This window comes from Thamnophis elegans, chromosome 1, assembly GCF_009769535.1.
Source record: "Thamnophis elegans isolate rThaEle1 chromosome 1, rThaEle1.pri, whole genome shotgun sequence".
Lineage (NCBI taxonomy): Eukaryota > Metazoa > Chordata > Lepidosauria > Squamata > Colubridae > Thamnophis > Thamnophis elegans.
In genome coordinates, this window is record NC_045541.1 from 22,630,883 (window position 1) to 22,644,449 (window position 13,567).

Sequence of the window (13,567 nt, forward strand, 5' to 3'; positions counted from 1 at the left end):
GGTGTGCAATGATAACATCCTGGTTAAAGACCTACTCATAGAGATATTTTGGTTTCCAAAGTCCCTATGAATTTAGTACAATTTGAGATGGATGGTCTCTTTAGACAAACATAGTTGAGAAAAATGTATGTGCTTGAACAGAACTATGAAAGCGTTTTTTCCCATCTTACTAATTGCAAGACTGGATGTCTAGATGCAGACTTCTACGTATGTTACTTCAAAACCTATTTGAAAAATGTCCACAATGAAATATCCACTGTGGGACTGTGTTACTGTGGTCATTATTAGTAAGACCTGGCAAACCAGTGATTGAAATAGTGTTTCAATTACATAGAATTCTTCCACAAACAGTATGCATGTATTTCAGAAAGTGTTGGATAAATAAATAAATATAAGATAAATCCTTCATTTCATGCAGACGTTCTTCAAAGAAAAGTTCTTTCTCCTTATCTTCAGTCCATCAGTTTGAGGAAATTCCTCAATCTATCTGCCTTTGCACTTTGCAGACTTACACAGCTTTTGTGAAAGGAAAATCTAAAACAGTTTTGAATTAACCAAAGATTTAACTCCCAATCACTATTAGCTAATCAGTATATAGAAAGGTTGAGAAAGAATATTTAAGAAAGGCGGGGTCAGTCTTTTAGAGGATCTCCTTTCCTTTAACATGCCATTTTCAGACTTAGAATGATATACGGACTGTGAAACATTTAATTTAGCACACCTGAAACATTTCACTTAATGACACTGTAAATGTCTGTTGTTGTCAGCCATTGACATGGTTTGACTGTGTATGTATACAAATTTCACTGAATTCAATCCTGGGAAATTCCAGATAAGATGACTTTATAGTTTAGAATTCACTCTCCTCCAGACTTATAGATGCACTTACCAAGTTACAGTGCCCAAAGGACAAATGGGAATTATGCTCACAAGGAGCACTAATTGTAGCAGTCACTCCATTTTAATTTCCCGTACAAATCAATTCGATTTAGGAAGTCTGCTCAGAGGGCCACAATATACTGTAGCTTGTCAGAAACAGTCTTCCAGAATCTATATTGGGTAGTAATTTTGAAGAGCTACACTTTGTTCTTAGGCAACAATTCCTACTGTGATCCTGGGCTACTTCTAGTCTCTAGATTTCTGCTAGTGGTCCCAAATGGAAATAAATCTGTGTATGTATACAAATTTCATTGAATTCAATCCTGGGAAATTGACCAATCCCACAAGCGTGAGCATTATTGACAGTCTTTTGGCCGTTTTCTTAAAGTAATGTTTTATTTAGTGTTGGATTTGTGTACATGCCAACTGGAGGATAACTTGTACGCCATATTGCCTGAAGATACCTCATTGGTAATATCTTAGGTATATTTATCTCCCAACTGAGAAAAATATAAAGAACCTGAGGCCAAACCCCTCAGAAGTGAACTGCATTTTCTTACTTCTTCAGGGGGTCGGCGTGGAATGGAAAATATTTCATTTTCATTCTAACCAAATGGGAATGTTTGCACAAACCTGGAAGACCTTTTCAGCCCAGCGCTAGTAAAAATGTATAAGCTAAAGATCCTACTCTATTAAAAGAATTGATTCATAGAGGCCAGCCCAGTGCTGCTTCTTCCACAAAAAGTGAAATGCGCTCATCCAGCACTGTTTTTTGTTAATATCACCCACTTGAGCTCCACTCTTAAGATTTATGATGTCACTATTAAAGCCCTCTGGGTCATTACAACCTTGCCTTTCATCTAGTCTGTATATAAATAATTGATCATCATAAGGATTGAAACCTGGGGAAATGAAGACAACTTAACACAGATATTCTTTATGACATCAATTACAGGGGAAATCATTTGGTAAGAGAAGCGAATATTTCAAGTGGAGCAATAATGATAGCTAGCTTCTGCAATGCTTTCTGCTGCAAATGAAATGTATCCAAGTTCCACTTGAGGAAGAAAATGCTTTATTGTTCAGGGAGAGCATGTCACGCGTGTATCTGTGTATGTAATCCAACTTTCAGCATATTAGAGGGAGAGTTTAATAACAAAAAGTGACGACGCCTTCTAGTTTATGAATCAAATTTAAAAAACATTTTATATATTGCTAACTATTAAGTATGGCTGACGTCCTATATGGAACAGCCTCAGAGTATTTTCCATTTTATTCAATGGAGTTTGCTTCTGGGTAGACTTGGGTAAGTTTGTGCCTCTATCTTTCTGAGGACAGGAGTTCCATGTTAAGTATGACACATATTTTATAAACCAATAATATTATTGGACACAAAGATAATATTTTTGCCTTTTGGCCAAAATTATTTTATTTCAGGCAGGCAAAATAAAAACACCAGAGCAAGAATACTTTTCAAAATACATAATTCAAAGCTCAATCTTATTGTGGAAAGCACTGTTTAAATATAGAATTTGAGTTTGAAAGTACATTAAGCTGTTTAGATTTGTAAACCTGTATGGTATATATTTAAGTCTCCTTTGAAGCAAGTCCAATTGCATGCAGTAGGTTTTAGAAGGGGAGTAGCCCATTTCTTAGATACTTTGAAGCTGGACGTTCTTCTGCATCAAAGCCAACCTAGTGGAATCCTCTTGCTGGTTCTCTTCAGTTGAGACCTTGTGAGTTGGTTTGTTATCAATGACATCTATGTTGCTGGCTGTGTATATTTAACTGATTTTTAACTATTTGTATTAAAAGAAGTGGATTGGAGAAGAGCAGGAGGAGAAGGACGATGACAACTTTTTCCTCAGCCTAAAAAAAACCTTCTAACTTGGATTTCAAGATTAATCACAGACAAAAGCAGAATCTCTGATTAAAACTTCAAATAGTAAATTTTCTCAAGCCTAGAAAAAGCAGAGATATTATCTTAAAATTCTGCTTAATTCTGTCCTGAGAATGCATATGTAGCTATATAGATCAGCATTTCTCAACCTTAAGTAGTGCTGGCTAAGGAATTTGGGGAGTTGAAGTGTACCAGAGGTGGGTTCCTACCAGTTCGCACCTATTCAGTAGAACCGGTTCGTCAAATCTACCGAACTGGTTAGAAGAGGTTCCACCAGTGTACCCGGAAAGCAGGCCACACCTACAGAAGAGGTTCCAAAAAATTTTGAAACCCACCACTGGTCCTTGGATATGAATATTCTACACTATCATGCTCATATGTATAAAACTCAGTGCCTCTGTGAAAGGTAAGGATGACTACTGCGTTTGTGGTGCAATCAGAACATTGCGTGTGTTGAAGTTGTTTTAATGCAAACCAAAGGTGCCTTTTAAAAAACAAGTTTACATCATATTCTTATGCATGCCAGTGCTGTGTGTGAGGTAATTTAAGGTGGTCCTGACAAGTGTTGTCGGCATCTTCATATCCGGTCACATGGGCGGCAAGCCACTCCCATCCAGTCACATGGGTGGCAAGCCACTCCCACAAAGGAGGCCACACCCACAGAGTAGGTTCGAACAATTTTTGAAACCCACCACTGAAGTGTACTCATCTTGAAGTTGCTATTTTCAAGGAAGGAACACTCCTTTTCATTTTGTGTGACTGACTTAACACTGGCATTACAAATCATAAATTATAAAACGGTGATTATCTAATATCACTAAATCTCTAGAAAATGGGGGCTACGTAATATCACTAAAAAGATCTCTTAATTCCTAGAGAATTATGTAATATTCTGTAATACAGAAATATTCTTTCTGGAATCTTCAAAGCTACATTGCCAGGCTCTCAAATAGTTGGATTGTGGACTTTTGTGGTCAAGGGTGAGAGGTAAATGAATTGGGTTTTCAGGCCTAAAAGTCCTCTGTATGGGCTGAGGAGAATGTGGAAAAGTAGTGGTTGCTGTAATTGTGTGCTGTGATGGATTTGGATTTGGATTTGGTTTTATTCACTTGTATGCTGCCCTATTCCCGAGGGACTCAGGGCGGCTCACAAACCGGAAGGGTGTTGGTTTTCTTTTCTTAAAAAAGAAAACAAAAACAGACAACAATACAGAAGCAGTTTAAAAGGTCTCAACAAGCACACCAATTCGAGTGGGGAGGGAACTCAGCAGCCCCAGGCCTGCTGAACAGCCAGATCTTAACGGCTTTACAGAAAGCCTGAAGGGTGGGTGAGGGTCTGAATCCCACACAGGGAGTATCGTTCCAGAGGGCCGGAGCAGCCACAGAGAAGGCCCTCCTCCGGTGGTCGCCAGTCGACATTGGCTGGTAGATGGAATTCGGAGGAGGTCATAACTTCAGTGCTGTTGTAGCTAAATGAATAATTGTAAGTCTAGAACTACCTGTAACAATTAATAGAGAAAATAACCAAAATTCTGAAATTTGGCCACATTTGAAAATGTTATGACACATCTCTTGAGATTGTGTATACATTTTAATTAAAAGATCCTCCAAAAATAACAAGAGGAGAAGGACCAGGAAGACATGATAGCAGTGTTCCAATATTTGAGGGGCTGCCACAGAGAGATGGGGATTAAGCTATTTTCCAAAGCAACCGAAGGCCAGACAAGGAATAAGGGATGGAACTGATCAAGAAGAGATTCAACCTAGAAATAAGGAGAAATTTTCTGACAGTGAGACCAATCAACCATGGAATAGCTTGCCTTCAGAAGTTGTGGGAACTTCATCACTGGAAGCTTTCAAGAGTAGACTGGACTGCCATCTGTCAGAAATGGTGTAGGGTCTCCTGCTTGGATGCAGGGGTGTGTGAATAGATGACCTATATGGTCCCTTCCGACTCTGTTAATCTGTGTAAAGTCAAACACTGCATAATTAAAAGGATTCAGAATTTAAGCAGGACAATTGATGCACAATAATAAGAATGCCAATAAAAATAACATCAAATTCAGTGTGAATATTAAAACTAGAGGGGGGAAAACTTTTTTCCTGTTACATTAGTGCTGTGCTGATATACCATAATCATATTACGCCAGTGCTAACTGCCAAAATCATATTCCAAAAAATGCTTGAAATGCAATAATTAGGTAGGATTATTTTTTCATGTTTGATGGCAGTGTCACAAAACTCAATAATTCTGGAAGATAATTTACAATAGAAGAAAACAAATATTACACACTGTACTGACTTTTATTTTCTGTCAGCTATTTTTCTGGGAATTATCATTAAATCTTAGATTAAACCTTAGTATAGCTTGTGGTTGGCTTTATATATAATAGCAGCTGCCAGATACTTTGTATTTTCTTACTGGAAATTATATATGATTATTTCTTTAGAAGAATGGCAGACTAAGCTGTGTGGATATGTATTCAGTGTTAAAAATAAATTTGAATTTTAAAAGAAAATATAGAATGTATTTTAACTTATGGACTGTAATGGCCTTGTGTCACTTCTGAAATATGAGTTCTCTTAAAATAAGGCTTTAAACAAACATTAGACCTCACCTTGTTTTGTTATAACAAGGGTGGCACTTCTTAAATTTGATAAACATTCTATTAATTCATTCTGATTAATAATTCTGATCCTATTACTTTTTCTGATTATAGATACTGAATTGATTTCAATAACAATTAAGATTGTTTTCTATGTATATTATCTAACAGTACTTGGGAAAAAATTATTATTCAGTTATTGTGCTATTGCTCCTGATAGCATTTTTTTCTATTCCAATATTGCAAGTACATGTAGATTCATTTAGTGACCATTGAAAGTTACAAGGGGACTTGGTCATAACCCTTTTTCACACTTATGAGCTGTGCAGCATCCTGATGATCATGTGATCAAAATTCGAACGCTTGGCAACTGGCATGTATTTATGATGGTTGCAATGTCCTGGGGTCACATGATCACCTTTTGCAACCAAACTGCAAACAGAATCAAGGGGGACACCAGATTCACTTAACAACGATGTTACTAACTTAACAACTGCAATGATTCACTTAACAACTGTGGTCAGAAATGTTGTAAAATGGGGCAAAACTCACTTAACAACTTAGCAACAGAAATTTGGGGCTCAATTGTGGTCTTAAATCAAGGGCTAAGTGTACCTGCAGGGAAGATTTTCATCTATGATCATCAGCTGTTGTCTAGCTCAAAACCATCATCTGCGAGGTATTTCAAAAGCCCCCTTGAGTTTTCAAGATCTTCAGTGGAAGCAGCATTTTAAAGGTTACCATGAGTTTTATTCCCACAACTGACAAAAGTAATTTTCATGCCTGCTATTTTGAGAAACCGGATAGATTCTTTCCTTTTTCTTTCCTGACAAAGACCTCCTGAGACAAACACACATTTATCATTATTTCATTTAATATAGCCTGCTTCCTCTGAACGGCTTTTCCAACCAAGGACTCGCAATTAATGCTCAATATAATTGCTGTGCCCAACAGGATAGCATAAAGGATGAGGACCAGGCAAACCGGAGGGGCAACTTGGAAAAAAACCTCAGATGGGATCGTGATAAATTCAGAGCACTTCATCCATCAGGGGTGGGATTGAAAAATGTTAGCAACTGGTTCTCTGCCAGGTTGCTGGGTGGGCGTGGCCGTGGTGGGTGTTTGCCATGGTGGGCGTGGCCTACTCGCCCTCCTACACCATGGCAGGTGGGCATTTTTGCCCTCCCAACTCTCCATGGGCTTTCCTCGAGCCTCCAGAGCAATAGCAATAGCAATAGCAGTAGACTTATATACCGCTTCATAGGCCTTTCAGGCCTCTCTAAGCGGTTTACAGAGAGTCAGCATATTGCCCCCAACAATCTGGGTCCTCATTTTACCCACCTCGGAAGGATGGAAGGCTGAGTCAACCCTGAGCCGGTGAGATTTGAACCGCTGACCTGCTGATCTAGCAGTAGCCTGCAGTGCTGCATTTAACCACTGCGCCACCTTGGCTCAGAGGGCCTCCAGAGGCCGAAAACAGGCCCATGTTCGGGCTTCCAGTACTTTCGATACTTCCGGTAGGCCCATTTTTTTGCCCTCCCCGACTCATAGGTTTTTCCCGAGCCTCTAGGAGGGCAAAAATGGCCTCCCTGCGCTCGAGAGGCCAGAAATAGGCCCATTTCAGACTTCTGGGAGGCCCATTTTTCATCCTCCCAGAACCTCCACACAGACCCTGTAATGTCCTCGACTTGTGACCGGTCTTGAGTCCTTGACTTACAACTGGCCACAAGTCCTCAACATACGACTGACAGCCCGGCAACCAAAGGCTTGCGCCTATTGGCTAAGATGCGCCTGGCTGGAAGTGGGCTTCTTTTACACTGTTACTATTGGCTTCTCTGCTTGACAGCTCCCGTATAAATAGCTGTCAAGCAGAGCAGGGTCTGAATTGTTTTGTAGTTACCTTGAAAGTTGTCTGTGGCAATAAAGCTTTTTCTTTTATCTAAGCTAGGCTGTCGCCTCATCTGTTGGTCTAGACTTCTACAGACCCTACACTTACCTGGCATGATGAACGGGCTGTGTGGATACCCCTGGGAGTGCGGGGTGGGGTAGACGGGGTCAGCCAGTCCTTGCAACAACCGGTTCACCTGAACCGCTGTTAACCAGCTGAATCCCACTCCTGTTCATTCTGAAACTTTGGTGCTGCCAATCACTGGGATCCTGTACTTGGCACCCCTGCTGAGCAGACAAGCTGGATTTTCTTGTAGCTCAAATGTCCAAACTCTAAAATGGCAAACTTTCTGAGTCTCAGTCTCCACTTCCTCACACTTGCCCCTCCCCTGAGTCTCCAATCAGGCCGTTGCAGTGTTCTTATTGGTTACTTTGTCATATTAAACACATTTGGCAAGGGTTGTAGGCAGTGGTGGGTTTCAACTCCCGTTCCAACCGGTACAGTTGGAATGGGACCAGCGGCGTCCTCATGGATGCGTGCAGTGTGCGCATGCATTCTAGCACCTGTGTGATGCTCCAGCTGCTCCATGGAGCATCGCGCAGGCACTGTATGCGCCATGCACATGCGCAGCAGTGCAGAAGCTTTAAAACACAGGTAAGGAGTTTGGGCGGGAGGGTGGGCCCTCCAGAGCACCATACCAGAACGGTATCCAGTGCTCTGGGCTGGCTCCGGTACTCCCATACCAGGGCGTATCTCCAGCAACCCACTACTGGTTGTAGGATACTATGAGGACTAATTGTTGTGCTCCATTATTGGCCAGCTGGAGGACCTGCTGACTGGCTCTGGTCAACACTTACCACATCTGCAGTGGGGAAAACAGCAAAGCATTCATTGCAAGTCGAGATTGGAGGATTTTAGGAGTGGAAACACTGGCTGTATAGAAATCTCCCCAGTCAAGAGCACAACCTTTCCAGGTATAATACAGGTAGTCCTCGAGTTATGACCACAATTCAGCCCAAAGTTGATGTTGCTAAGAGAGACATTTGTTAAATGAGTTTTGCCCCATTTTACAACCTTTCTTGCCACCGTTGCTAAGTGAATCAAATGCAATTGTTAAATTAGTAACACCCTTGTTAAGTGAATCTGGCTTCTCCATTGACTTTGCTTCTCAAAAGGGGAATCACATGACCCCCCATGATCTACGACCATCATAAATATGAGTCAGTTGCCAAGCATCTGGGTTTTGCTCACGTGACTGTGGGGGATGCTGCAATGGTCGTAAGTCTGAAAATTTGCGAACTTATAAAATACAGACAAGGCTAGCCCCCACCCCCCTCTCTCAGACACAAATATATAAGCAAAGTAATCATGATGTGCAATGCAGTGTATGAAGTTTGGATGTCATGAAGGAAAAGCAATTTGTTATTATTTATAGGCACTTCAATAACTCAACCAGCTTTGAGCTAAGAAACCTTGACTTGGGAAAAGAGTACTTGTGTTTTGCCCCTGGATACAAAATGTCTCAGAATGGCTAAAATATTCCTCCAAGTAAAATAGGCAAGCTATAAAAGCTTTGTGTGTGCGCAAGATTTATCACATTTATCCTAAACAAATGTAAGATGAACTAATAGCATTGCGGCTGTATCTTCATGTCTTAGTGCAGGCAATATAAGACAATATAGCAAAAAAAAAAAAAAACAATGCTCTGGGATTCCTCTTCCTGATCTTACAAATGTGTGCTAAATCATTGAGTGTATGAAGGGAGAAACTTCAATCTCTTAGGCACTGTCAGTCAGCGTTATAAAACTTTTCACAGGCCATAAATTAAACAGCTATAAGCACAAAGCAGCTCAGAGGCCCAGCACACAAACTAATCTGCAAGCAAGGGATGGTTGCAATATTTTCATCAAGGAATTTGGGAAATGAATTTCCACTGCGCTAGGACATTAGCCGTGGTGATGATGTGTAACGTTTGTTTTAATCTATTATCACTAGCAGAGGAGAGAGGAAATATGGGACAGACCAGATGGTAATCTGGTCTGTACACACACACAGAAGGGAATTTTGTATTTCCTGCAATTGTTAGCAAAGGACGGAGACTTTGCTACTGAGTGAGGGCATTATTATGCATGCTAATAACCATATTCAAATGTTGCTGTTAGGCAAGTGTAGTTGACAACAGCGTTCAGGTGGTTGCATATTAATCTCGTGAATTATTCTAGCAGAAAACTCATGCTGTTAGCAAATGTTTTGCAATAATGGTTACTAGATGCAATGCAATTTCCTCTGATTAGATTTGACTTCTGATTCCATAACCTTTTGTGAAATCCGATACATTGATAAGAAAAATTCTCATCCAATTAAAAATAGCACTTGTTATTATTCACTTTTGACTAAGGAGATTTTCATGCCACATAAAACAGATCCAATGTCCTGGCAGCTACCTTGAATTCAGGAGGCCACAGCCCTCTTTGTGCATATCTGTGTGTGTGCCGCGCACGTGTGCACAGAGGGCCTTTTTGCAGTAGCCACTGTGAAGCAGAAAGCAAATCTTTACTAGGGGTCAGCAAACAGCGGGGCATACACAATTGTGACATACTATTTAAAGCAGCTTGATGTGGAATGAAAACATTCTTTTCTTTTTAATTAAAAAGAGAGAATATCCATTAATTCATCACTGTTTTATTCAACAATCTTAGAAAATCAGTCCAATCATATTCTTCTGATGTTATAGACCACGGATGTCAAACTCAGGGCATCATGTTGCAGTCATGTGATGTTTCACGATGTTTTTCCCCTTCGCGGAGCTGGGGTGGGCATGGACTGTATGTGACACATCCACTAGTTTGACACCCTTGTATATAGATCTATAATGTAAATTAGCTGCAGTTGCTTTTGAAATTGGATGTGGGCACTCCACTTGTTCTTGCATCCGGAGCCTCCGCACCCACCCCTGCAGCCAGCTATTCTTTCAGAAGGAAGAAGGATTCAGGAAGAAGAATTCAGGGTCACCATGAAAATCTCCTTAGTCAAGCGTGAATAACAACAAACAGTGTTTTTAATTAGATGGGAATATAATACCAAAGAGGAATTTTGCCCTGAGTTTCCCATTGCCAATATAGTAACTTTTGTAGTGGTTACCATTATTGAACGAGAGTAGAAGGAAGACATGAAGCTGGAATGGTGGTCAGGGGAAAGAGAAAGGATGATGTAGAGGATCCGTTTTGAGCCCCAATCTATGGACAACATTATCAAGGGTGTAGTTCATACAATTCCAAAGAATCTATAAGTTCTATTAATAAAAGTCAAGGAGCGGAGTGGGGGAAAAAATGAGACTAAAATGAAATATAAAGAAGGTCATTAATGACAACTGGTACAACTAGCCTCACAATTGCAAAGTTATTGAAGCGATGGATAGCTTCTACCTTTTAGGATCAACTATAAACACTGAAAGAACAAGCAGCCAAGAAATATGCCTCAGACTAGCAATTGGTAGAGCAGCCATGGAAACCCTTAGAAGAGTTGTTCTGATGTTGTAACAGAATTGAGCTTTGTAGGTATAGACCAAGGGTCTCCAACCTTGGCAACTTTAAGACTTATTTATTCAGAGTTTCTCGGCCAGTTTCTGGAAGGAACTCTGGGAGTTGAAATCCACAAGTCTTAAAGTTGCCAAGGTTGGAGACCCCTTGTATAGACAACATACCATGGTAATCTCTATGACTCTACATAAGCTAAAGGTGGACTTTGAAGAAGTGTAATTGGAAGAGAATTAATACCTTTGAACTTTGGTGTTGGAAAACTCCTGACAATGCCATTGGCAAGCAAGAAAACAATCAAATGGATTATCAAACAAAATAACTTTGAATTCTTACTCAAATTATCCTACTTTTGGCACGTTAAGTGAACTCCTGGCTCTCTAGAAAAGAGAGCTCTAATGCTGGGAGAGGTGGAAAGAAAGAAAAGAGGACAATCAACAGCAGGGTGGATAGATGGTTGCAGTGGTGATGAATGCACCATTGAAAGACCAGGTTAGGACAGATTGTCATGGCAAAAAATCAATTGATGTGGCTTCTAAGAGTTGACACCACCTTGATGGTACATAATTAATTACTCCATTCATATAATGAAACTACAAATGTGGGGAAACATGTAATCGTGGAACAATGACTCATAGATTGCCCATGGCCTATCTCGAGAAAGCTGCAGAGGAATGCAACTTGACAGCTTATTCAACAATCCAATGACACTGAAATCCTAGAAAGAGGGAACCTCCACCCCCGATGCCAGGAATCATGACTGTTCCTGATGCAGGAAAGTGGGAAGACAAGGTAACAAGACTACCCCACTAACATTGACAGAGCAAGCCACCAAAATATTAAATGAAAGCAAACCCCACTCCCTACCAGCACTGATGACGTTACCTAGTTTGAGTAATGAAATGTCTGCAAGAAGCAACTAAACTCCGAGGTCACCAAGGACTTCTCATTTCCAATTCTATTGTTTTTAGCCAGTGAGCATCAGTTTGTTTATTTATTTATGAAATTTATATGTCGTCCATCTCACCTAGAGGCAACTGTAGGCTGCTTGCAACTAAGTAAAAGCAACAAGGCAAAACATTAAAATAATAAATATTAACATTCAAACTGACTTAAAATTTAATAAAGATGGCAAGAAAGAAAGAGACACACAGAGTGGAGATGGAATCTTAGTCCATTAATCATCTCCAACATGATACACCCCCATCAGGGCAGAACCAGGTTTTCAGGCCCTTTCTGTAAGCCATAAAGGTGGGTGCATATTTCCCCTTGGGGGGGGGCACAATGTTCCAAGGACAGGAGCCATGGCAAAAAAAAAAAAAGGCTCTATGGCCCCTGCCAGCTAGGTTAGGTTAGGTTTATTGGTTTTGTATGCAGCCCACTCCCGAAGGACTCCGGGCGGCTCACAATAAACAGGGAAGGGAATAAATAAGACAATACGAACAATTTTAAAATCCACAACAGTCACAATTAAGACGGGGCTGGGTGCTTTAACAGCCTGCCGGAACAGCCAGGGCTTAGTAGCTTTACGGAAGGCCAGGAGGGTAGTAAGGGTCCGGATCTCCATAGGGAGCTCGTTCCAGAGGGCCAGAGCAGAAACAGAGAAGGCTCTCCCCCGGAGGGTCGCCAGCCGGCATTGGCTGGCAGATGGAACCCGGAGAAGGCCAAGCCTGTGTGATCGAATTGGTCTTTGGGAGGTAATTGGCAGGAGGCGGTCTCTCAGGTACCCAGGTCCGATGCCGTAACAACTAGAATTCCTTGACTGACAGGTCCGCAGCATGACACTTTTGCTGATGCAGGTGGGGAGGGCCAATCTCATTGGGTCATACAATTCCTCAGGTAACCTGAATCCATGCCCTAAAGCTGAATTAGTATTAATAGTTGAACTTACTGAGAATTGTAGAGCTTGAAATGCCTAAATATTGATTTCATCACGAAACCATTGAGGTATATTTCACAAGATTCAGTTCAATTTCCTGTGAACCGATTGGAGACAAATGGTTCTGATCACAATACGTCTGATAATCACCTCAACAGGGTATCACTTCCAACTGCTTTTTTTTTAATAGTCGCGAGCCAGAAGTAATTATAACAGCAGGTCCTACATTTATGCCTGACATTTTATTTTCTTTTTTTACAGTCCCCACTCTCAAGGGTACAATATATCCCAATCTTGTAATAATGCTTATATTTATGGTGAACTATGAAGTCTGTGAAGATTTATTCCATCATAAATTAATTTCTAAGATATCCAAATATTTTTGTTGCTTATATTCCAAAGGACTGCATGGAAGGGAGAGTCCCTGAGTATTGTAATTGTTACATAATCCTCTACAATTGTTTAATAGCATGCCCGGGCTTTCTCTTCAGCATCAATATAAATTGTGCTCAAGTACAAGATGAGCCAGTAGACTTGCTTCCTTTAACCTACAACTGATAAGTATTTGGAGGAGTGTTTAGGAGCTAGGAGCTAACCATTATCAGTCCTACCCTGAGCCTAGCATCCCCCGGAGTAACACTATCTGGGGGGGGGGAATTAAAATGGTAGTTTGAAGGAATAGCTTATCTTCCAAAGAACTGGGAGGGATTTGAAGTCTTTATATTAACATATGAGCATCAGGGGTGGGCTGCTGGGGGTTCGCACAAGTTTGGGCGATCCTCTAGCTAGCATTCTGCTCAGTTTGGCGAACCCCTAAATGCCACCCCTGGCTGGCCACGCCCACCCTGCCAAGTGACCTGTTCATCATGCCAGGTAAGTG